We start from the raw sequence: 25706 nt of genomic DNA on the forward strand, positions 1-25706 counted from the left end.
TGTCAGATGGAAGTGATGCTGTATATTTAACATTTACTTATATAAGCTTGAAATTGTATCCCACATATAGTGAAGAACTCTGCATCCTTTCAAATAACCTGGTTGTGGTGCACTTAGAATACTCCTGGCCATTCTTGTCGCATATTCACACATAATCATTGTATATCGTGGTATTGTTATAGAATAGAAGATTGAAAGGGAACAGGGGAGGGGAGTGAAGGAGTCTGTGCATATCAGCAATCAGCAGAAGAAAATCTGAAACTGAATACTTTATATCACCGTTTGTAAAATTTTCTCTCTCCCTCCCCCACCCCGTCTCTTCATACACCCATTTTCTCCTTCCATCTAATCATTAGCTCATTAGCCTCTGATTCCAAAACTCAATTTCAGTTTTCATGCAAACCAGTTGAGCTATCTTCAAATCTAATTAAGGGTACGCCTGAGAGCAACTTCACTAAAACTAAAACGAAGTTGAAATCTATATATAACTTCTAATAATAATTTTTGTACCGTCATATCTATGTATTTTGTTTTGTTTTGTTTTGCCTAATGATGTTTTCTTTTTCCCGTTGTTGGAGAAGTATTTTCCCACTCCAAAAACACAGATTTGTTTTCTTTTTTATCTTTTCTTTTATACTTGTACCTTTTACATTTAGGTCTTCAATCTACTTGTGTTTATATTTGAGAATATATAAATAGCTTTCTTTCTCTCCATATAGAAATCCTGTTTTTCTAAAACTATTTATAAAACAATGTGTATTTATTACGGATTTTTAGTACCCCATCAAATGCCTTTTTTGAACTTTTGTTTGTGCATAATGTTTAAAATACAATAGTTTTTTCCTGTGTACTTGTAATTAACTTCTAATCTTCAGAGGCCAGAACTCACAAGAGACTACTTTGCCTCCTAGTTTTTTTATCTGAATTTTAAGCTAGTTTCAAAAATGTTATGGTGACTTGCTTTCATTTTGGGAGGAGCCCTAGAGCTAAACTAGGTACATTTGTTGTCAATGAAATATTGTTCCAGAATGAGAGCTATTTGAAGATGTACCCTTACTTTCATTCAGTGTTTAGATTACGTGTAGTGGTTTTTATTAAAGCATGGCTTGGTCCAAAGTTGGAGAGGCTAAGAGTTATTTCTATTTTTAATTCCAGGAACTTGGCTCCTAAGTAAGAGTTCTTTTGCAATCAGGTTTTGATGGCACCTCAGCTAGTGGTGAAGTATGTAAGACAGTTCTATAAGAATGTATAGTATATTTTATTTTAGTTTGGTCATTTATTTCGGCTACAATTTCTGATTTTTTTAACAGATAATTTCTGAGATGCAAGATTGTGGCAGGCCAGGTCTCACCAACACAGGCCTCCATAACAAATGTTTCAGTACTGACTGAGTGGTTAAGTTAAATATTAAAAGCTGTAAGAGCCAGTGCCCTTATGCAGGGGCTGGAACGTTAAAAAAAAAAAAAAAAAAAAAAAGCCCACCAACAGTTTTGCCTAGGCCATTCCTGAACCTTAAAGCATGATTAAACGAGTTTTACTGGGGTTCAGAAGAAACTCCCCAGCCCTCCACAAACAAGTTTATTGTGGGTCTGAAGTAACTCCCCAGACCTCCATGGTTTAGCAGGAGACAAGATAAGGGTAATCACCCCAGCACCTGGACACATTTAGATTAAGTAAATAAACTGAGGCTCCAGAGGAAGGTCTTCAAAACTCAGACCTTAGCTATAGTTTAAAAGAAGTTAATCACTTATGTCTTTAGATGAATGCCCACTTACACACAGACACATAGCTTACAAGCTCTGGAAAACTTCCTAATTTTAGAGTTGGTCTGGTGTTAATTTCCAGGCCTTCTCCCTCTAACTGGTTTCAGAAATAAAAACTCTCTTTCTCCCCAGTTCATCTGGATCTGGTGATTGGGCCATGTGAAATAGCCCAACCCTTAGTTTGGTCTGAGAACAAAATTTGACAAGACAGCCAGGAGAGACTGGGACGGTGTGTGTTCAATGGCCAGTGGCTTCCGATGAGACAGTCTTCAGGAGGATCCCGGCAGCTGCTGGGTGGGATTTTCCCGGAACCCTCCCGAGGGCTGTCTCTTGTTCAAAATTGCACACCCTTTTCACTACTGAGGAAGAACGGAGATCAGGAGCAGATGCTCTCAAAGGGTGAGTTAATTGTACGGTATGCCAGGAGCCTATTGTTTTCCTATCTGAGCTTATTAAGCTATTTGTCCCATACTGCCAAGAGAAGCAATAGGGCTTGCTCATACACCCGCTTTGTATTTTGGTTGAGATCAGGTTTTGAGTTGGTTTTGAGTCTGTTTTGCCTGAGTGCACTTCCCCTTGTGTCATTTAAAATTTGTCTCCACTTGTCTGTGTATCTATCTGTCTCGTTCTTTCGATGCCATGTAAACTTGAAAATGAAAGGTACTGAGTCCATTCCTGCTGAGAGGCCACTGGGAAGGGAAAACATCTTTTTTAGGAGCTCAATGGTTAAAAGTGAATTTAATTAAAAGCTAACATCCAAGATGTGTGTATGTATGTGTGCATGTTTGTATCTAAAAGGCCTTCATTTTTGTTTGTTTATTTATTTCTCTACTAAGACCTTGTCTTTTTGAGCAAGTTTTTTTTTCTTCTCAGTTGACTGAATTCTGTTCTCTTCATTAATAGCTATTGCAACAGAAGCTACTCTAGGGTTTTTATGAAAAAGTATAATTTAGACACTTAGAAATGTCTTTTTTTTGGAAAAAAGTTTAAGTGTACTGTAAAAGCATCACATGGTCTAGTCTCATAATAATTCTTCATTTTTGAAAACCCAGAATTCAGCATGGGCTCTGTCCAGAGCTCAAAGATCAAATTAAAAAATAGGTAGTCAACATCTAAATAAAGTTAGTCTCTTTATACAGTCTTGTGATAAATTTCTATAATTTTATGTGTGACCTGGCATCCAACTTTAATCTCCCTTTAGCACCACCAGACTTTTTCTCTGTGTACATTGAGATGTAAATCTTGCCATCTGATTTTTCGCCTAAGAGTTGTTTCCTTCAATATACAAATTTAGGGCTATTTAGTTGACAACTGCCAGAGTCTTAAACCAGGTTATTAAGAGTTTGCAAGTCTAAGATAGGAAAAAGAAGGACTTATGAATCTATAAAATGTACTTCTATTGGCATGCCTAATAAATCTACGCATTTATGTCTTGTGTAGACCATGTTTCACCACTGGAAATATATAAAGCAGTTCTAATTAATTGGCTCAAAGAAAAATAAAAGCATTTAAATACTTTAACAGAAAAAGGAAAGACTAGTCAAATGCTTTTTCAAGTTTATGTGACTTAAGTAAAATCTTTAATAAATTAGCTAACTTTAAAATTATTGGTTAAGTAATATTAGAAGTGTTTTAAGAGTTTCCAGCATACATTTTTGTTTGCATTTATTGATCAAGCAATTTCATACTTACCTATGCCAAATAAGGTGTAAAATTTTGGCATAGAGGTTACACAACTATGACTCAGCCCAAAACAGAATGATCTTTGCTTGTGTAATATTTATTGAATAAAACATTAATATTGGCTTAATGAAGATAGCTACATCTTGAATTATTTAGTAAAATACTCTAATTTCTAATGTTGTGGCCTTAGGCAGTCTAGTCCACAGACATGAAGGAAGTTTGTTCTGGGAAAGGACTGTTATTATCTTTGTTTCAAAGATAAACTATAAACTAAGTTAATGACCAGGAATAGCTTGGAGGTTAGAAGCAAGATGGAGTCAGTTAAGTCAGATCATTTTCACTCTCTCAGTTATAATTTTGCAATGGTGGTTTCATAAGTTTAAATGACGACTATTGAAGTTTTTATAAATAATCTAGGTAAATGATAAAAAATAAATAATTAGATAAATGTAATAGGATAAATACTCATAAACAAACGTCATAATTTAGAACTTAGTTATATTATTAAATTAAACAACAGATATTTCATTATTTGGGTGTTTTCCAATAAAAATATATTGTAGGAAAACATTCTTTCTAAATATTGATTCCTTTTTAAAGGGCAACAGATTTTTGTCTAATTCAAAGCTTATTTAAAGGTTATATATAAGACAAGGTAAAAGAAACCAGGAAATAAGAGACATACAAAGAAAGTTATAAAAAGATTATTGGTGAAGTAAAAATATTTTCAAAAGTGTAAACATTTTGTCTAAATTATGCGGGTCAAATATTAGGTTTGCTAAATGCCTTAGGTCATACATTGCTTTTTTGACTTAAAAATTGTTCAATTTATTTTGGAGTGTTAAATTCGAAATAAGGCCCCTAGCTATGCAAATAGGTATTTAGGAAAATAGATATTATATAAGAAAGAACCTTGTATGGTAAATTCTTGTCCTAAAGTAAAATAATGGGTTGCTTAAAAAGAGGGATGTTTAGGACAAGTCAGAAAGTTAAGGGATGTCATAGCCTGTCTTTGTAAGTTGTAAAAGAATGTATGAAAGGAAATTTATCCAAGAAATGTTGTATAATTTAAAGGCGATTAGGCCTCTTAAATGCTTTATAAAGTGTCACCATAACTCCTGGCTGTACAACTTGCCTGCTTTACAACTAGGTAAAGCCTGGGACACATGCAGTTAGACGCTGGAATAAGTCAGACCTTATCTGCACTTCTGTCTGGGTCCTAGACACCGCATCTAGTACATAATTAAAATCCCAAACTTATCAAGGTTTTCACCAAAAGTAAAGGTTGCTAAGAGTTAAAAATGTAGCATGTATTTAAGACTATTGAAGAAACAGTTTTACATGCAAGGTGTATAAAGAAAGTAAAATATACTTTTGGTAAAAAGATAGATTATAAGGAGGCATAGGAATGTGGATTTTTGCCTAGATTAAAAGGTTGAAGGATTGTTTTAAGTTGGATAAAATAAAGCTGAAGGTTTAAGCAAGTTGTGGAAGGTTGCTTGTAAAGGAAGTTCTGTGTGTAAACCTATTGGCTAAAGTTAAAATGGTAACATTCAGTTTTTATGGAAATTGATCATTAAAATAAAAGCAAAATGTGTTTCTCTTAGAGCACTAACCTGCTCTTTAACAAAAATTGTAAAGGGTTGTAAAAGGTCTATAAAAATCCTACCTTATAGTTAAATATTAAAATTGGGTAAATATGTCTATAAGGTTTTATTAAGAATTGGGCTTAACATTGATTGTACACTAATGTACAGGTGAAATTTGACTTATTTGGTATCAAAAACCATACAGGAAGCATTGCCAAATATAAAATGGTGTTAGGCTTTCTTTGGGCTATATTTGTATAAATATGTTATTGGTATGTGTCCCAAAATCATGGGAAACTCCTATAATTCTTATATATCTTAGCATATATTATCAGTAATAATTATATTTGTTTTGTTAAATTATTGTGTGCCACAGAGGTAACATATTTCCTTGTCAATTGTGTCTTCAGCTGTGGCTTCCCTAAAACTTTTTGTCATCCATAAACAATTGTTGTCTTGTTTTGGTCCTCTTTAGAAGATGGTTTTATAATCAGCTATAAAACTGTAACATGGCCAGGTGCGGTGGCTCACACCTGTAATCTCAGCACTCTGGGAGGCCGAGGCGGGTGGATCACGAGGTCAGGAGATCGAGATCATCCTGGCTAACACAGTGAAACACCGTCTCTATTAAAAATACAAAAAATTAGCCGGACGTGGTGGCGGGCGCCTGTAGTCCCAGCTTCTTGGGAGGCTGAGGCAGGAGAATGGCGTGAACCCAGGAGGTGGAGCTTGCAGTGAGCCAAAATTGCACCACTGCACTCCAGCCTGGGTGGCAGAGTGAGACTCCAACTCAAAAACAAACAAACAAACAACAAAAAAAAACTCTAACAGGTGCTTTTGAAGGCAGGTTTCTGATAACTTTAGAGATTTGTGACATCAGAATAGAGGAAAAAAGTTCAGGGCTCTTGAGGAGCTGAAATGTTCATTAATATCAAACAGGACAGGAAATAACTGCATGAACTGAACTAATAGGAGACCGAAGTGATCTTTTTGACTTTTTGCTTACAATATTGCTAATCCTTTGTCTGCTGTTCAGAGACAAGGAAACTTTTCTTTTGAGCTATTAACAGCTTTTAACAATTAACTAAAATATACTCCTATGAACAAAATTTGGAGCATATTTTTCTCTCTTCCTGATTTTTTCTGGAATTTGGAAACTAATTGTAAGTATTCTTAATTTATGGCAATATATTTATTTGCATAAGTGTAATAAGAATCTGTTTCCTTTTGAAACAGAACAAAATTGGAAAAACTGTTTTTTTTTTTTTTTACCAAGGGTTTGCCTGTAATGATGTGCTTTCCTTTAAGGAATTAAACTTGACTTATGAAGCCAATAAAGCTCTTGGAAAACTGGCCTCATATTTTGTGTACACAGTTGCTGTACAGGGTTTCTGATTTATGGTAAGTAAAGAATGTCACTTTCTGAAAGGCCCAGAATCCCAAGTTATCCTGGAGTCTCAAGAGGACAAGAATTCACCCAACTCATAGGTATTTGGTGTTACAAATCCATCGCTGGGCTTGGCTTTAAAAAGGTCTTATCTCAGAATCCTTCTATGAAACAAAGTTCCATCAAAACCAATTTGAAAGGCCTATGTGAAAAATAATTATTCTTGCTGCACTGTATACAAATAAGTAGGCCAACTATAATAAAGCCAACCAATCTTACCATCATTTGTCTTTTAATAAAAATGGGAAACTGGAGAGAGAGAAAATATGTTTTGAAAACTATAGTACACCTGTTGTTAAATTCTAGTCTTACCTGATATTTTCCAACTTTTATTATTTTCTACAGTTTGGATTAATTTCTAATTTTTCTGACTACAGTTCTCCAAAATAATGTTTTCAATTTTTTTCTTTTTCTTTTCCTTTTCTCCCATTTTTCCTAATTGATAATCATTGAAACCTAAGCTATGCTTTCTTAGAGCCCTGCAAACTAAAGACTAGACAGCTTCAACTTCAGAAGAAAACAGCAGCAACCTATGTATATGTGTTGCTGTTGCATACTTTTATGTTTCAGCAGGAGCTGCCTCTAAGCCCATAAAACAGAAAGTGCTACCAGAAAGAAATCGACCTCTTCTACTCCAGCGTTGTGTTTGGGTGCCCCAAAATGATGACCCTTTCTCAGCAGGAAGTAGCCACAAAGATTATGATGCCCCATCTCCCTACAATCTTGTGATAAATACATATACAAATATTATAGAAATCATGCACAGATTTACAGTGGGGATTGTGGCAGGCCAGGTCTCACTAATGCAGGCCTCCATAACAAATGTTTCGAGTTAACCATTCAGTACTGACTTAGTGGTTAAGTTAAATATTAAAAGCCATAAGCATCAGTGCCCTTATGCAGGGGCTGGAATGTAAAAAAAAAAAAAAAAAAAAGCCCACCAAGTTTTGCCTAGGCCTTTCCTGAACCTTAAAGCATGATTAAACAAGTTTTATTGGGGGTCAGAAGAAACTCCCCAGGCCTCCACAAACAAATTTATTTTGGGTCTGAAGTAACTCCCCAAACTTCCGTGATTTAGCAGGAGGCAAGATAAGGGTAATCAGCCCTGTACCTGGACCCATTTAGATTAAGTAAATGTACTGAGACTCCACAGGAAGGTCTTCAAAACTCAAACCTTAGCTATAGATTAAAAGAAGTTAATCACTTATATCTTTAGATGAATGCCCACTTACATGTAGCCATATAGCTAAGAAGGTATATAAGCTCTGGAAACTGTAATTTTGGAGTTGGTCTGGTGATAATTTCCAGGCCTTCTCCCTGTAACTGGTTGCAGAAATAGAAACTCTCTTTCTCCCCAGTTCATCTGCATCTTGTTATTGGGCCATGTGAAATAGCAGCCCAACCCTCACTTTGATCCGGGATCAAGAGGGCTTCTTTGGCATTTCTGTTCTATTTTTTCAGAGGCTGAAATTCACATCTAAGACAACGTATAAAGGCTTTAGAATAAACAGACTTTAAAAATATACATTATAAAAAGGTTTTTCAAATGTTGAGTTTCTTTATAATTGCAATAGATCTACCAGTGGAGAAAGAAATTATATACAGATTTTTGGGCTTTAGCTCTGAAGATTAAGATGTATTGAATTTAGAATGTGGCCTCAAAACTCACTCATTAAAAAAAAGCTCTAAGAAGATTCCTATATGTGCAAAGATTTAGGAAACCCTGCATCACGGTAAGTAAATAAATATGCAACTTTGAAATCCATAAGATGAGAGATATGAGTATGTTGAATAAAAGCAAATATTACCATGCAACTAATGTTAGTTTTTGCTATATTTATTCTTTTCTTTTTGGTTGTAATTAATGAATTTGGTGCTCCTGAATGTAAATATTAAGAAAATTTAGGCTTAAAAACTGGCAAATATATTGTGTGATTTTATCAGATAACTTTGATTTTTACTTACCAATTTTGAAATGTATTATTAAAATGATCCATATGCATTCTTTTTGTGTAGTCTTCATCAAATTATTCTGAGGACATTTCATGGAGTGTTGACTCAATTTCATGAATAGTACAAAACTGAATGACAAGTTCTACTTTTTCAGAAGTAATTAATATCAACTTCCCTAGTTAATCCAAAGCTCCATGTGGAAGACACAAAAATAGCTTCTTCATTTAATATGCATAACAGATGCCATTATATTTCTAAACATCTGAATAGTGTTTTCATATTGTTAAGAATTGAGTGCAATATTTCAATCTGAATTGTTGCAGATTTTTTTCAGAGCAATAATACAAGCCTACAAAATTAAAATGCACTACTTGTGTCAAGCATAACAGAATCGTTGTTTGTTTATTTTTTAAGGTGCTAATAAAAAAGACTAATGATACTGTTGGATAATGAAACAATCTGCCAGGAGGCAAGTCCCAGAACACAGAGTGGCACAATAGCAAGGAGAGCTCAGGAAAAAAAAACACACACAGACACACACACACACATACACACACACACACAAAATTTTCCTCCCTGAATACATTCAACAGAATTCTTTTTACCACTTGGCTGACATTTAGGGTTTAAGATTTTACTTTCTTTTTGTGTGTTGCTCAAATGCCTTGAAAATTATTTACCACCAGACAGGGAGCATTTGCATTTGAAAAGGTTTGTGTCAAAAAATCAATAAAGTTATTTAACCCCTATAAAAAGTCTATTTCCTAAATGAAGACACCTACTCTTAAACATATTACGTGCAGTAACACATCATTAATGCAAAACCCCAATAACTCAAATTGATGACAGTCCAAACCAGTTACTTTCTGACGATAAAGAACAGTTCTACTTAACAAACCAAAAGTTTATTAAACTAAATGGAGAAAAGAGAAGTAGCCAAACTTTTTACTTTACCTAAAAAAACAGCTCCAATTGCTTTCAGTATCACTAAAATATAAGTTTTTCAATGCAAAAATGTCATTCTTTCCATTTATTGAATAAAGTCCCAAAGGGGCCCTAGCAGACTATACATACATTTGGCCCTCTGCATCCGTCGGTTTTGCATCTGTGGATTAAATCAACTGCAAATTGAAAATATTTGAGAAACATTACATCTTTATTGAACATGTACTGACATTTTTCTTGTCATTATTCCCTAAACAATACTCTATAACAACTATTTACATACAATTTATGTTGTATTAACTATTATAGGTAATCTGGAGATTATTTAAAGTACACAGAATAATGTGTGTAGGTTATATGTAAATACTATACTATTTTATACCAGGGAATTGAGCATTCTTGGATTTTGGTAACCTCAGAAGGTCTTAAAACCAATTTTTCATGGATCCTGAGAGACCATTGTACTTGATTAACAGTTATCTTGGACTAGTAAGTCTGAACACTTAGAAAATTAAACTAAGGAGGGAGCAGAGCAAGAAGGCTGAATAGAACCCTCCAGCGATTTTCCCCACTGAAGGAACACCAAATTGAACAACTCTCCACACAAGAAAGCATCTTCATAAGAACAAAAAGTTAAGCGAGTGATCATAGTACCTGGTTTTTATATCATATCAGAAAAAGAGGCAGTGAAGAGAGAAAGGCTGTCTTGAATTGCTGACACCACTCCTCCCCCATTCTCTGGCATGGCCCCAATGGCACAGAGAGAGAATCTGTGTACTTTGGGGAGGGAGAGCAAAGTGATTGTAAGACTTTGTGTTGAAACTCAGTGCTGCTCTGTGACAGGAAAATGCAAAACAGGGTAGAATTTACCCAGTGCCCACAGAGGAAGCATGTAAATCAGCCCTAGCAAGAGGGGAATCGTCCCACCCAGAAGTCAAAACCTGAGCTCTGCTTAGCCTTACCATGGCAGGATATAGTGCTCTGGGGTGCTAAATCAACTGGAAAAGCAGAGCTACTAGGACTATAATTCATGGGCAAGTCCTGTTGCTGTACTGGGCTCACAGCCAGTGGATGTGGCATGCACATTGTGATGGTTAATACTGAGTGTCAATTTGATTCGATTGAAGGATGCAAAGTATTGTTCCTGGGTGTGTCTGTGAGGGTGTTGCCAAAGGAGAGTAACATTTGAGTCAGTAGACTGGGAGAGGCAGATCCACACTCAGTCTGGGTGGGCACCATTTAATCAGCTGCCAGCGCAGCTACAATAAAGCCGGCAGAAGAAAGTGGAAAGAGCAGACTTGCTGAGTCCTCCGACCTTCATCTGTATTTCTGTATCCCATGCTAGATGTTTCATGCCCTCAAACATCAGACTCCAAGTTCTTCAGTTTTTGGACTCTTGGACTTAAACCAGTGGTTTGCCAGGGGCTTTCAGGCCTTCAGCCACAGACTAAAGGCTGCATTGTCAGCTTCCCTACTTTTGAGGCTTTGAGACTTGGACTGGCTTCCTTACTTCTCACCTTGCAAACAGCCTATTGTGAAATTTCACCTTGTGATCATGTGAGTCAATACTCCTTAATAAACTCCTCTTCATATATACATCTATCCTATTAGTTCTGTCTCTCTCTCTAGAGAACCCTGACTAATACACTCGTGAACTAGTGAGACACCAGCTGGGACAGTCAAGGGAGTTTTCACATCACTCCTCCCCCTATCCCAGGCAGCACAGATTGCACCTCCAGAAAAGACTCCTTCCTTCTGCTTGAAGAGAGGAGAAGAAAGAGTAAAGAGGATGTTGTTTTGAAACTTGGATATCACCTCAATCACAGAAGGATATAGGGCAATGAGTAGAGTCCTGGAGTCCCCATTCCAGAACTCAGCTTCTGGAGAACATTTTTAGACATACCCTAGGTCAGAAGGGAACTTACCGCTTTGAAGGGAAGAATGCAATTCAGGCAGGATTCCCACTTGCTGACTAAAGAGACTTGGGTCTTGAATAAACATCAGTGGTACCCAGACAGTACTCGCTGTGGGCTTTCGGGGAGACTAAAGACTATGCTGACTTCAGGTGTGACCCAGAGCATTCCCAGATTTGACAGTCATAGAGACAAACTCACCTTGAGGAAAGGAGAGGGAAGGGTAAAGGGGACTTTGTCTTACAGCTTGGACATCAGCTTGGCCACAGTGCATTAGAGCACAATGTGGGCTCTTGGGTTCCCTGCGTCCAGGTCTTCATGCCTAGAAAATATTTCTGGACCTTCCCAGGGCCAGAGGGGATTGCTCTGTCCTGAAGGGAGAGACCTAGGCCTGGCAGTGGCCACCACAAGTTGACTGATGTGACTTGGGCCTGGAGTTAACATCAGTGGTAGTCAGACAATATTTTTTGCTGGCCTGAGATGATGGTAGCCATGAGGAGAGATTCCTTCTGCATGAGGGAAGAAGAGAGTAGAGTGGGAAGAACTTTGACCTGTGGCTTGGGTGCCAGCTCAGCCCCAGTAAAATAAAGCACCAAGCAGATTTCTGAGATTCCTGAATACAACCCATGACCCCTGGACCAAATTTCTGGACAAGCCCTGAGCCAGGGGAAGCTCATTACCCTGAAGGGAAAGACACAAGCCTGGCTGAATTGACTACCTGCAGATTAAAGAGCCTTTGGTCGTTTTGTGAATATCAGTGGTAACCAGACAGTGATCATTGTGGGCTAAAGGCAAGACCCCGTGCTGTGTTGGATTCAGGTCTGATGAAAGACTGTCCTAGTGGTGGTGGCTACAAGGGTGCATGTGTTACCTCTTCTCCAGCTCCATGAAGCTTAGCATGGAGAGAGAATGTGTTTGGGGAAAAGCAAGGAAAGAGAATAAGAGTCTGTGCCTGGTAATACAAATAATTCTCCCAGATCTTACCCAAGGCCACCAAGGCCCTATCTCTAGGATTCTGCAAGAGTTCCAGAGTTACTGGGCTTGGGGTGCCACCTAATGCAGAAACGGTTACAGTGACCAAAGGTATACATCCCAACAATCAATTCCTATTGAGTACTTGGAAAGCCATTAAAAAAAAAAGGTATAAAAATCCCAGACAGTGAAGACTAGAAGAAATACCTAACTCTTCAATGGCTGGACACCAAGGAATATCATCAAGCATCAAGACCATCCAAGAAAATATGACCTCACCAAACAAACTACATAAGGCACAAGGGACCAATTCTGGAGAAAAAGAATATGTAACATTTTAGACAGATAATTCAAAATAACTATTTTGAGGAAACTCAAATAAATTCAAGATAACACAGAGAAGAAATTCAGATTTCTATCAGATAAGTTTAACAAAGACTTTGAAATAATTAGAAGAATGAAGCAGAAATTTTGGAAATGATAAATTCAAATGACACACTGAAGAATACATCATAGTCTCCGAAAAGTAGAAATGACCAAGCATAAAAAAAGGAACTTGAAGACAGGCTACTTGAAAATACACTGTCAGAGGAGAGAAAAACTAAAAGAGTAGAAAAGAATAAAGCTTGGCTGCAATATATGGAAAATGCTTTCCACAGGGCAAATCTAAGAGTTATTGGTCCTAAAAAGGAGACAGAGGGAGAGAGATTGGGGTGGAAACTTTTTGTAAAAAGACAATAACAGAGAACTTCCTAAACCCAGAGAGAGATATCTCAAGTACAAAAAGATTATAAACATGAGGCAGATTTAACCCCCCAAAAACTACCTTAAGGAACAAAACTGTCAAATTTTCAAAGGTCAAGGATAAAGAAAAGATCCTAAGAGTCACAAGAGAAAAGAAACACATACTATACAAAGGAGATCCACTACATCTGGAAGCAGACTTCTTGATGGAAACCTTATAGGCCAGAAGAGAGTGGGCTGACATATTCAAAATGATGAACGGAAAAAAAACACATTTTATCCCTGAATAGTAATCCAGCAAAAATATTCTGAAAGCATGAAAAAGAAATAAAGACAAAAAAATGCTGAGGTATTTTATCAACACCAGACCTGTCCTACAAGAAATGCTAAAAGGAGTTCTTCAATTTGAAAGAAAGGGATGCTAACAAATGATAAGAAATCATCTGAAGTCCCAAAACATTGTTAATAGTTAGTACACAGTTAGACACAGAATATTACAACACCATGATTGTTGTATGTAAACTACTCATATTGAGAAGAAACACTGAAAGATGATCCCATAAAAATAACTACAGAAACTTTTCTAGACTTGCATAGTATAATAAAATAAAAATAGAAACAACAAAAATGTGAATATGTGGGAGGTAAAGCTAAAATTTAGAGTCTTTATTAGTTTTCTCTTTGCTTGTTTGTTAGTTTGTTTCTTTTTGGAATATCGTTAAATTGTCATCAGTTTAAACTAATGGGTTCCAAGGTGTTATTTGAAAGACACATGGTAATCTCAAATCAAAAACCCACAACAGGCAAACAAAAAAAAAAAGGAATTTAAAAACATATCACAATAGAAAATCATTTTTGAAAAGGAAAACAAAAAAGAAAGACAGTAGGAAGGAAGGGAAGACCAGAAAACCAATAACAAAATGACAATAGTAAGTCATTATTTATCAATAAAAATAATGAAAGTAAATGAACAGAACTCTCAAATCAGAAGACACATGGTGGCTAAATGGATAAAAAATAAGACCCAATGATTTTCTGACTATGAGAAACATGCTTCACCTATAAAGACACATAGAGTGAAAATAAAGGGATGAAAAAATATATATTCCATGTCAATGGAAGCCAAAAATGAGCGGGTACAGTTATACTTATATTAGACAAAATAGATTTCAAGATAAAACCTGTAAAAAGAGACAAAGAAGGTCACTATATAATGAAGAAGGGGTCAATTCAGCAAGAAGATATAAAAAGTATTAAATATACATACATCCAACACCATAGCACCATGATATATAAAGCAAATACTATTAGAGCTAAAAAGACAGAGAGACCCCAATACAATAATAGCTGGAGCCTGCAACAACCCACCTTCAGCATTGGACAGATCAACCCTACAGAAAACCAACAAAGACACATAAAACTTAATCTGCACTACAGACCAAATTGACCTAATAGATATTTACAGAACATTGAATCCAACAGCTGCAGAATACACATTCTTCTTCTCAGCACATGGATATTTCTCAAGGACAGACCATATATTAGGCCACAAAACAAGTTTTAAAGTATATAGTATCCTCTCACACCACAATGGAATAACAATATAAACCAATAAACAGAGAAACATTGTGAACCATACAGAGACATGGAAATTAAACAATATGTTCTTAAATGGCCAGTGGGTCAATCAATAAATCAATAGAGAAATTTATGAATTTCTTGCAACAAATTAAAATACAAATACATCATACCAAAACCTAAGTGATATGGCCACAGCAGTGTTAAGAGGAACGTTTATAATAGTAATGCCTACATGAACAACGTAGAAAAACTTCAAATTATCAACATAACAATGCATCTTAAAGAGATAGAAAAACAAGAGCAAAACAAGCTTAAATTAGAAGAAAATAATCAAAATTCAAAGAATCAATAAATTGACATTAAAAATACAAAAGATCAATAAATAAAAAGTTATTTTTGAAATGATAATAAAAATAAAAACTTTTAGCCCAACTATGAAAAAATAGAGAAGGCCCAAGTAAAGTCAGAGATGAAAAAAGAGACATTACAACCAATACTGAAGAAATTCAAAAGATCATTTGAGATGATGAGCAAATATATGCCAAGAAATTTAAAAACCTAGAAGAAACAGTTACATTCTTAGGCATGTACAAACTTTCATGATTGAATCATGAAGAAATTCAAAACCTGAATAGACCAATAACAAGTAATGACATCAAAGCTGTAATAAGAAGTCTCCCAGCAAAGAAAAGCCTGGGAGCTGATGGCTTTACTGCTGAATTTTACCAAAAGAAGAACTAATACCATTCCTACTCAAACTATTCCAAAAAGAAAGAAAAAACTATATCCAAACTCAAGCTACAAAACCAGTATTACCTTGATACTAAAACCAGACCAAAAATATCAATAAAAGAAAACTATAGATCAATATCACTAATGAACATTGATGCAAAAATCAGCAAAATATTAACAAAGTGAATTAAACAACACATTGAAACAATCACTAATCATCAGCTAGCGGGATACATACCTGTATCAAAACATCTCATATACCCTATAAATATATACTTCTACTTTGTACTTATAAAAATCTAAAAGAAAAAAAAGAAAATCAAAGTAATAATGATAATGATAAAAATGGAATATATGTATCAAAATCCTTAGATATCATGCACAGAGCACTCTTTATGTATTTCTTCATGTTATGCTAAATCCATATAAGATATATCTCATTATTTTACAGATGAAAAAACTAAGGCTGAAATATTAATGTGCCAAAGGTCACACAGCTTTAAGTGGAATATCATTTGTCTTTATAGCCATTGATCTAAACCAATAGTTTTTGAAATTTGGTCTATGGTCAAGCAGCATTAGCTGCTGATGCCAGTGTTCAGGCCCTACTTGAGATCTGCCAAATAAGAAACTCTGGAGGTCAGACACATCCATGTGTTTTCATCAAGCCCTCCAGGTGATACTGAGACATTCTAAAATTTGAGAACCAATGATCTAAACAATAAAAGCCATCATAAATAAAAATATCTATGTATATCATATTAATATGCTCTATCACTCTCTTATATTAACCATTCAGCCAATACTTAGATTAGTAGTTCATCCTTTAGTAGATTAGTTTCCTCCATCATCTAAAATTATACCTAAAACTTGTGTATTATGTAAGAATCAATGTATGGGGAAAAAAATAACTGGCTTTTGGTCTCATAAGTATAAACTAAAATCTGCAAGTCTCAGTTCCTTCATATGTAAAATAACATATTTTAATTAGATAGTCTCTAAACTCAAATTTATCCCTTTGTCTAAGTTCATTCCTGCTGCTAGAACAGAATTTCTGAGACTGGGTTATTTAGAAAAAGCAGAAATTTATTTTGAGGCTGGGAAATGCAAGATCAGATCACTGGCAGGTTCAGCTATCCATTGAGTGCTGCTTCCAAGATGGCACCTAGATGCTACATCCATTGGAGGGGAAGAATTCTATGTCCTCACATGGCAGAAGGTAAAAGGGCAAGAGATGAACACCTTCCATCAAGTCCTTTTAGAACAACACGAATCCAGTCATGAATGCTTCAACACCTTTCAAAATGCCCTGCCTTTCAGTGCTGTTGCACTGGGGATTAATTTTCCAAAACAAAAATGTGGGGGGACACATAGCACCCTGCTATAATTTTAGTAGTCTTGAAAATGTGAGCTGTTGATTATAGGAGTGTTGATTGATCCATGTCTTCACTGCACAACTCTGGGTGGAAGAGATGTTGTTTGTATCACACACTATATGAGTGGTACTTGTGGATGTACAATTAGCAAAGCAGTAGTCAGTTGTTCTGTGTGATCACTCACCTTTATTACTAAAGAAAACAAACAAGAATTCCCACAAATAACTCTTAACTCCTCAGATGTTCCACTGTCAAAGACCATAAGGGCATTATTTAGAGAGACAGTTCATGCAGTGAAGAGGGCAAGTAACATGGAGTAAGAGAAATGACTTCAGATTTAGTTCTTCTATGATTTGGCTTTGAGATCTCCAGGTAATTACTAGTCTCTCTGAGATTTGCATAATTTATAGAAAAAAATAGATATAAATATTATGTTACCTAATGTATAGCAGAGTAAAAAATAATTAAATAATGACTTTTATATGAAAGCACTTTGAAAATTTTGGCTAATATTAGTATATAGGAAAGTAAACTTTAAAGACAATTCCTTTTAAAGTATCCCATAAATGTTATTTCAGCAACTCAGAAGGTTTTTTCTCCCAACTGCTACAAAAGAATAAAGATTTACTACATGTGAAAGTGATCATTTTCTTGCTGTTACCATATTTGAAAGTTACACAATCAGGTAAAAATCTTGCATATTTTGTGGAGTGTATTCTTGATTCTTTAAAAAAAACCCAAAAAACAAAAAATAAAAATAAATAAATAAAAACTTTGTTTTATGACTCTTTGTTTTTTGTTGCTGTATTTTTTTTTAGATGGAGTCTTGCTCTCTTGCCCAGGCTGGAGTGCAGTGGTGCAATCTTGGCTCACTGCAACCTCTGCCTCGCAGATTCAAGCAATTCTCATGCCTCAGCCACCCGAGTAGCTAGGATTACAGGCACCCGCCACTGTGCCTGGCTAATTTTTGTATTTTTAGTAGAGATGAGGTTTCATCATGTTGGCCATGGTTGGCCAGGCTGGTCTTGAACTCCTGACCTCAGGTCATCTGCATCCCAAAGTGCTGGGATTACAGGTGTGAGCCACCGAGCCTGTCCTGTTTCATGACTCTTTGAATAGAAATATATTACTTAACTTTTTGCATCTTTTAATCTGTCAAATTTCACAATGATTGCTTCTCTTTTATCAAATTTAACACTTCACAAGCTCTGATACTACAAGCCTACTTTACTCTCTGGCTTCAGGATCTTTGGACATACTCCTCCCTTGTACTCGAATATTTCACCCGTCTCTTCTCATCCCCCTATTCCTTGGTGAATCTGACTCCTACTCATCCTTTAGTGTTCAGTTTAGACATCACCATCTCTTAGATGATTTCTGGGGCACACAGATCTGCATAAGAAAATCCTCTTCTGTGTTTGTATTAGATATTCTGCTAGGTCCTTTATATGTATGCTCTAGGTGGGCCCATTAAGGAAGTGTGGGAGCAGCATTTATTACCTTTGTTTGACACTCATGCAGGCTTCTGTTCTTCATAAATAATATGCTGATACACTGTACTAAATGATTTGCCATTTTTGACTTACTAACTGGAAGGACACCTTATACAAAGGCAACAAATCTATAGTTGGCAAGGAAGCTTCACGATAGCCTGGTTGGAAACTCTTTTCCAACAGCATGTAGATTAGTAAAATCAAGTTGATTATGATATTGAAAGAGAGTTTATTGGTTGGTGGCAAGTGACAAATCACAATGAACTCAAAATGAAGGTACTATGCAAATAATATGAAGTGTCAGAAGCTGGGGGTAAAAAAAGGATTGAGGATTGGGCAATAACAAGGTTGACAGGATAATGGTAGAAGTCTTAGAAGTGGGGAAGATAATAGGAGAGTGAAGCAACTCCATTTTGTTTTTTTGTTTTGAGATGGAATCTCACTCATGTTGCCCAGGCTAATCTTGAACTCCTGGACTAAAGTGATCCTCCTGCCTCCAAGTGAGATAACATGCCATGTACCTGAGGTTACAGGCATGCACCACCATGTCCAGCTAAGAGCTAACAACAGGTAGGAAAGAAAATTAATTTAATCTTGCTTAGAAGATAATAAAATAACTGAATCATTAGAGTTGTATTGGAGTCTTCTAATTGTTCAGCTCTGTTCTAGGACCAATGGCATTTAACTGCATGAATATTCCTGTGAGACCTGATCATTTGCCTAAGATCCCTACACAATTATACCATTACTAATTGTAAAAAACTGAGTGAGATTTTATTTATTTTCCTCAAGGGTGTAATTTACAACAACGCTGCAAGACAGGAATTATTATCACTAAAACCTAACTGAGGAAATGGTAAAATAGTTAATTGGCTTTTTAAGGAAAAGCAGCTAGTACATAACGGAGAGAGGATTTGACCCTAGCTCTGATTCCAAAACGTAGCCTATATTCACATAGTCTGACTTCCTTTTACTTGTTGTTATTATTATTCTATTTTTATTATGAAATAGTTAAAATAGAAGAGGCAATTATAACCATGTACTTAACATGATTTTTACAAATATTAAAAGTGCTATATTTATTTTATAACTTTTGTTTTAGAATTATGAATACAGCTGAAGCCCAATCCCTCACAATCACACTTCCCTTTCTTTACCTTAAATATTGCTTCATGTTGAGGTTAGCATGTTTTATTTTCTTGCATTTATCTATACTTATCTTAGTTTATTTTCTGATGCTGTAACAGAATATCACAGACTGAGTAACTTATAAAGAAATGAGATTTATTTGGCTTAAAGTTCTGGAGAATAGGAAGTTCAAGAGCATGGCACTGACATCTGGTGTGGCTCATACAATGTTGGAAGGGTAGAAGATAGAAATGAATGCATGAGACCAAGAGAAGAAATTGGGTGAATCTCATATTTCATATTAGGGAGCCACTGCTGTGATAACTAATCCACTCCCATGACAATGGCATTAATCGCTACATAAGGACAGAGCCCTCATGGCCTAATCACCTCTTAAAGACCCCACTCTTAGTACTGTTACATGGTAATTAAGTTTCCAACACATGAACTTCTGGGGGACTCATTCAAACCATAGCAATACTCTTGTAATTGTGCATACAGAAACAAACAAGGCCCAGAATGCTGAAGTGATCTATTTAGTATTAATGGTTCTCAGGATTTTTGACATCATAAAGAATAAAAATTGAAAACTAAATGGATAAATAGGTAAATGATAAATAGATGCTGCTAAGTGGTATGTGTGCATGTGTCAGGTAAAGGCTTTTAAAATAATATTTACCATCACACACACTATAGCTGTTGTCATCTACTTTCACCCATTTTAATTCAACAATTAGAAAATATTCTCAGTCAGAAGTATAGCAATTAAAATGAAATATTTTTAGCTACCTGAAAAGCCCTCTACTTTTTCTTTACCTGTAATCAGTGAAAATATTTAACACAGGCTGGTAGTTAAGTCGGACCAGCTTCCGGGAGCCACAGAGACAACTGAAGAATAATAGAGCTGGAACTTGAACTCAGGGCTCCTGATTTCCCAGTGCAGTGCTCTTCTTATTATATCATGCTGTTAATATACACCACCTTTATGTTGTTGACCAAGGGCACAAAGTGATCTCCCTCAGAAACCTACATAGTGTTCTATAACCGAGTCCTTTAAATAGGCCATTTGAAGTTCTCATTAAAAAGGTCACTGTGCTATCAGGATGTGATAACCAATACATCATTCTCATCTACTTAACAACAATTTGTCCAATTTTCAGATTAGTAACTGGTCATTTTAGGGCCTGAAAGTATATGATCAAGGACAGGAGAAATTTGAAATCCACAGGGATTGACAATGGGTGACTAGACACAGCTAGGTGCAACAGCTGCCACTGAGGGACGGAGATAACTGACACCCTCCTAATAAATCTTTAGAGGGAAGGCACTGTGTGTGGACAGAGGGAAGACACAGAAGCTTGGCTAAAGTGGGGAGAAGCTGGGAACATTGCATGCGGCTACCATGTGTTTCTGTTCCTAAATGACTCCAGGGAAATGGATAAGTTGAATTGGCAAGGAGTATTCTGATCTTGCCATGGGCCTCTGGAATCCTAGCAGGAGGAGACCTCTCAATCACCAGGGACACTCGAGTTGGTAGGGAGAGTTGCCTATGGAAGTCGTAGGGGCAGCACATCAGCTGAAGGGGACCCCAGAGAGTTTGGTGCAATAACATTTGTAGGGGAGCATGGCCAGAGAATCCCATTTCCCTAGGCTCAACCTGCTCCCATAGGAGACTTTAGCCCAGGGAAACTGTTGCACCTGAATCTGCAGGTCGGTCTTGCCTATCAGACAGGGCTGGTCTGACTTGAGAACCCCTTTATTTGCTGCCTTCTCTTGGGTCCCCAGCCTGGCAGCACTTGCTTGCAGGGTAGCCTCAGGTACCCCTGGGGGCCCACATTATAGCTTCTAAACTAGCTGACCATGCCTGACCGGCAGAGAACTCTAGCAGAGTGGCTCCTATGGCCACACACCATCCCACGCACTCCCTCCCAACACTGCAGCTTCCCTCAGGCACATGTCAACACCCTTAACTGCTTGCCAGCATGTATGTGTGTAGGCAGGTTTTGCCTTCTTTGCCTTGCCAGCAGGCCTGTGTGCATGCACATTGCTTTGCCATTGCTGTGTCAGGAGTGCACCTCACTGCCTTCCCAACACCCCAGCCAGCGCAGTGCATTCCCAAACTTGTGGAGTTAGAACACATATTACAGAAGTTGAGAGCTGAGTGCTGGCCCCCTAAAATCTTTCTGATATGATGCCAGTCTTCTGAATCCACCTTATACCACAATCAATCCCTCAAGGTCATCAAACAGGATAAAAAAACTACCCAAAGGTCAGCAACTTCAAAGACTAAAGAAACATCAGTCCACAAAGATGAGAAAGAACCAACACAGTAACTCTGACAACTGAAAAAGCCAAAGTGCCTTTTTTTCCTCCAAACAACCACACCATCTCTCTAGCAAGGGGTCTGAACTGGGTTTAAATGGATAAAATAACATAAATAGAATTCAGAATATGGATAGGAACAAAAATCACTGAATGCAGGAGTATGTGGAAATTCAATCCAAGAAAGGTAAGAATCAAAATAGAATAATACAGGAGGTGACAGACAAAACAGCCAGTATAGAAAAGAATGTAACTGACGTGACAGAGCTGAAAAACACACTACAAGAATTTAATAATGCAGTCACAAGTATTAATAGCAGAATAGACGAACTGAAATAAAGAATCTCAGAGCTTGATGGCTGATTTTGTAAAATAAGACAGTCAGACAAAAAAAGGGGAAAAAAAGAATAAAAAGGAACAAATAAAACCTTCAAGAAATATGAAATTATGTAAAGAGACCAAATCTATGACTCACTGGAGTCCCTGAAAGAGATGGGGAGAGTGTAAACAACTTGGAAATAATATTTCATGACATCATCAATGAGAACTTCCCCAATCTATCTAAAGAGGCCAATATTCAAATTCAGTAAATGCAGAAAACCCCAGTAAGATAATTCACAAGAAGAACATCCCCAAGACACATAACCATCAGATTCTCCAAGGTCAAAATGAAAGAAAAAATGTCAAAGGCAGCTAGAGAGAAAGGGCAGATCAAAGGGAAGCCCACCAGACTAACAGCAGGCCTCTTACAGACACTCTACAAACAAAAAGAGATTGAGGACTAATATTCAACATGCTTAAAGAACATGAATTGAAACCAATAATTTCATTTCTGGCCAAACTAAGCTTCATAAGTGATGGAGAAATAAGATTGTTTCCACACAAGCAAATGCTGAGGGAATATGTTACCACAACACATGACTTACAAGAACTTCTGAAAGAAGCATTAATATGAAAAGGAAAGACTATTTCCAGCCACTACAAAACACACACTTAAGTGCACAGACCAGTGACACTATAAAGCATCCACACAAACAAGTCTACATAATAACCAGTTAATATCATGATGCCAGGATCAAATCCACACAAATCAATATGAACCTTGAATGTAAATGAGCTAAACACCCAAATTAAAAGGCACAATGTGGCAAGCTAAATAAAAATCCAAAACCCATTGGTATGCTTTCTTCAAGAGACCCATTTCACATTCAATGACACCCACAGGAACTAAATAAATGAATGAAGAAAAATCTACCAAGCTAATGGAAAACAGTAAAAAAGGAGGGATTGCAATCCTAATTTCAGAATAAAAAGACTTTAAACAAATAAAGATCAAAAAAGGAAAAAGGGCATTACATAATGGCAAGTGGTTCAATTCATTAAGAACTAATTATCCCAAATATATGTGCATGCAACACAGGAGCACCCAGATTCATAAAGCAAGTTCTTAGAAATCTTCAAAGAGACTTAGACTCCCACACAATAACAGTTTGAGACTTCAACACCCCACTGACAGTATTAGACATATCATCAAGACAGAAAACTAACAAAGATATCCAGGACCTGACCTCAGCACTGGGTCAAATGGACCTGATAGACATCTTCAGAACTCTCCATCCAAAAACAACAGAATACAGATTCTTCTCACTGCCACTTGGCACATGCTGTAAAATCGATCAAATAATCAGACAAAAACACTCCTCAGCAAATGCAAAAGGACTGAAGTAATAACAACCACTCTCTTGGAAAACAGTACAATCAAATTTGAAATCAAGACTAAGAAATTATCTCAAAACCATAAACAATTACATGGAAATTGAATAACCTGCCCCTAAATGACTTTTGGGTAAATAATAAAATTAAGGCAATAATCTAGAAGTTTTTTGAAACTAATGAAAAAAAAAAAGATACAATATACCAGAATCTTTGGGACACAGCTAAGGCAGTGTTAAGAGGGAAAATTATAGCACTAAATGTCTATATTAGTCAAGGTTCTCTAGAAGGACAGAAGTAATAGGATGATGTATATATGAAGGGGTATATATTAAGGAGCATTGATCCACAAGATCACAAGATGAAGTCCCACGGTAGGCTTTTGGCAAGCTAAGGAGCAAGGAAGCCAGTCTGAGTCCCAAACCCTCAAAAGTAGGGGAGGTGACAGTGCAGTTTTCAGTCTGTGGCTGAAGGCCCAAGACTCCCTGATACGGTTTGGCTATTTCCCCACCCAAATCTTATCTTGAATTGTAGCTCCTACAATTCCCATATGTCTTGGGAGGAACCTGGTAAGAGGTGATTGAATTATGGGCGGTTGGGTCTTTCCTGTACTGTTCTCATGATACTGAACGAGTCTCATGAGATCTGATAGTTTTTAAAAAGGGAGTTTCCCTTCACAAGCTCTCTCTTTGCCTACTGCCATCCATGTAAAACATGACTTGCTCATGCTTGCCTTCCACCATAATTGTGAGGCTTCCCCAGCCACATGGAACTGTTAGTTCTCCATCAAACTTCTTTCCTTTGTAAATTGCCCAGTCTCAGGTATGTCTTTACTAGCAGTGTGAAAACTGGCTAATACAGCCCCTATCAGATCACTGGTGTAAGTCAAAGAGTCCAAAACCTGAAGAACTAGGAGTTTGATGTTCGACAACAGGAAGCATCCAGCCCTGGAGAAAGATGAAGGTCAGAAGACTGAGCAAGTCAGCTTCTTCCACCTTCTTCTACCTGCATTATTCTAGCTTTACTGGCAGCTGAATAGATAGTGCCCACTCAGATTGTGGGTGGGTCTGCCTCTCCCAATCCACTGACTCAAATGTCAATCTCCTTTGGAAACACCCTCATAGACACACCCAGGAATGATACTTTGCATTCTTCAATCCAGTCAAGTTGACGCTCAATATTAACCATCACAATGTCCATATCAAAAACTTAGAAAGACCAAAATTTAACAACCTATCATCACAACTAAAAGAACTAGAGAAGTAAGATAAAACCACCCTCAAAGCTAACAGAAGACAAGAAATAACCAAAATCAGAGCTGAACTGAAGGAAGTTGAGACATGAAAATCTATTCAAAAGATCAATAAATCCAGGAGTTGTTTTTTGTAAAACATTAATAAAATAGATAGACTGCTAGCTAGACAAATAAAGAAAAACAGAGAGAAGGTCTAAATAAGCACAATTAGAAATGACAAACGGGATGTTACCACTGCCACACATAAATACAAATAATCATCAGAGAACATTATGAATACCTCTATGCACATATACTGAAAAATCTAGAAAAAAAAATACATTCCGGGACACATACACTCTCCCAAGACCAAACCAGGATGAAATTGAATCCCTAAACACACCAATGATGAGCTCCAAAATTTAATCTATAATAAATAGCCTACTAACAACAACAACAACAACAACAAAAATTCAGGACAAGGTGGATTCACAGCCAAAGTCTACCAGATGTACCATCTCTAATGAAACTTTTTTAATCAATTGAGAAGAAGGAACTCCTGCTTAATTCATTCTATGAGACCAGCATCATCCTGATACCGAAACGTGGCAGAGATAAAAACAAACAAACAAACAAAAACCCCAAAAAACAAAACAAAACAAACAAACAAAAAACACTTCAGGGCAATATCATTGATAAACATTAATGCTAAAATCTTCAACAAAATACTGACAAATGAAATCCAGCAGTACAGCAAAAAAGCTTATCTACCATGATCAAGTAGGCAAGTTATCCTTGGAATGCAAGTTTGGTTCAACATATGCCAATCAATAAATGTAATTCAGCACATAAACAGAACTAAATACAAAAACCAAATGATTATCTCAATAGATGCAGAAAAGACTTTTGATAAAATTCCAACACTTCTTTTTGTTAAAAACTCTCAAAAAATTATATATTGAAGGAACATACCTCAAAATAATAAGAGCCATCTATGACAAAACCACAGCCAACATCATACTGAATGGGCAAAAGCTGGAAGCATCATATTGAAAACTGGTGCAAACAAAGGATGTCCTCTCTCACCACTCCTATTCAACAGAGTATTGGAAGTCCTG

This window comes from Gorilla gorilla, chromosome X, assembly GCF_029281585.2.
Source record: "Gorilla gorilla gorilla isolate KB3781 chromosome X, NHGRI_mGorGor1-v2.1_pri, whole genome shotgun sequence".
Taxonomy (NCBI): domain Eukaryota; kingdom Metazoa; phylum Chordata; class Mammalia; order Primates; family Hominidae; genus Gorilla; species Gorilla gorilla.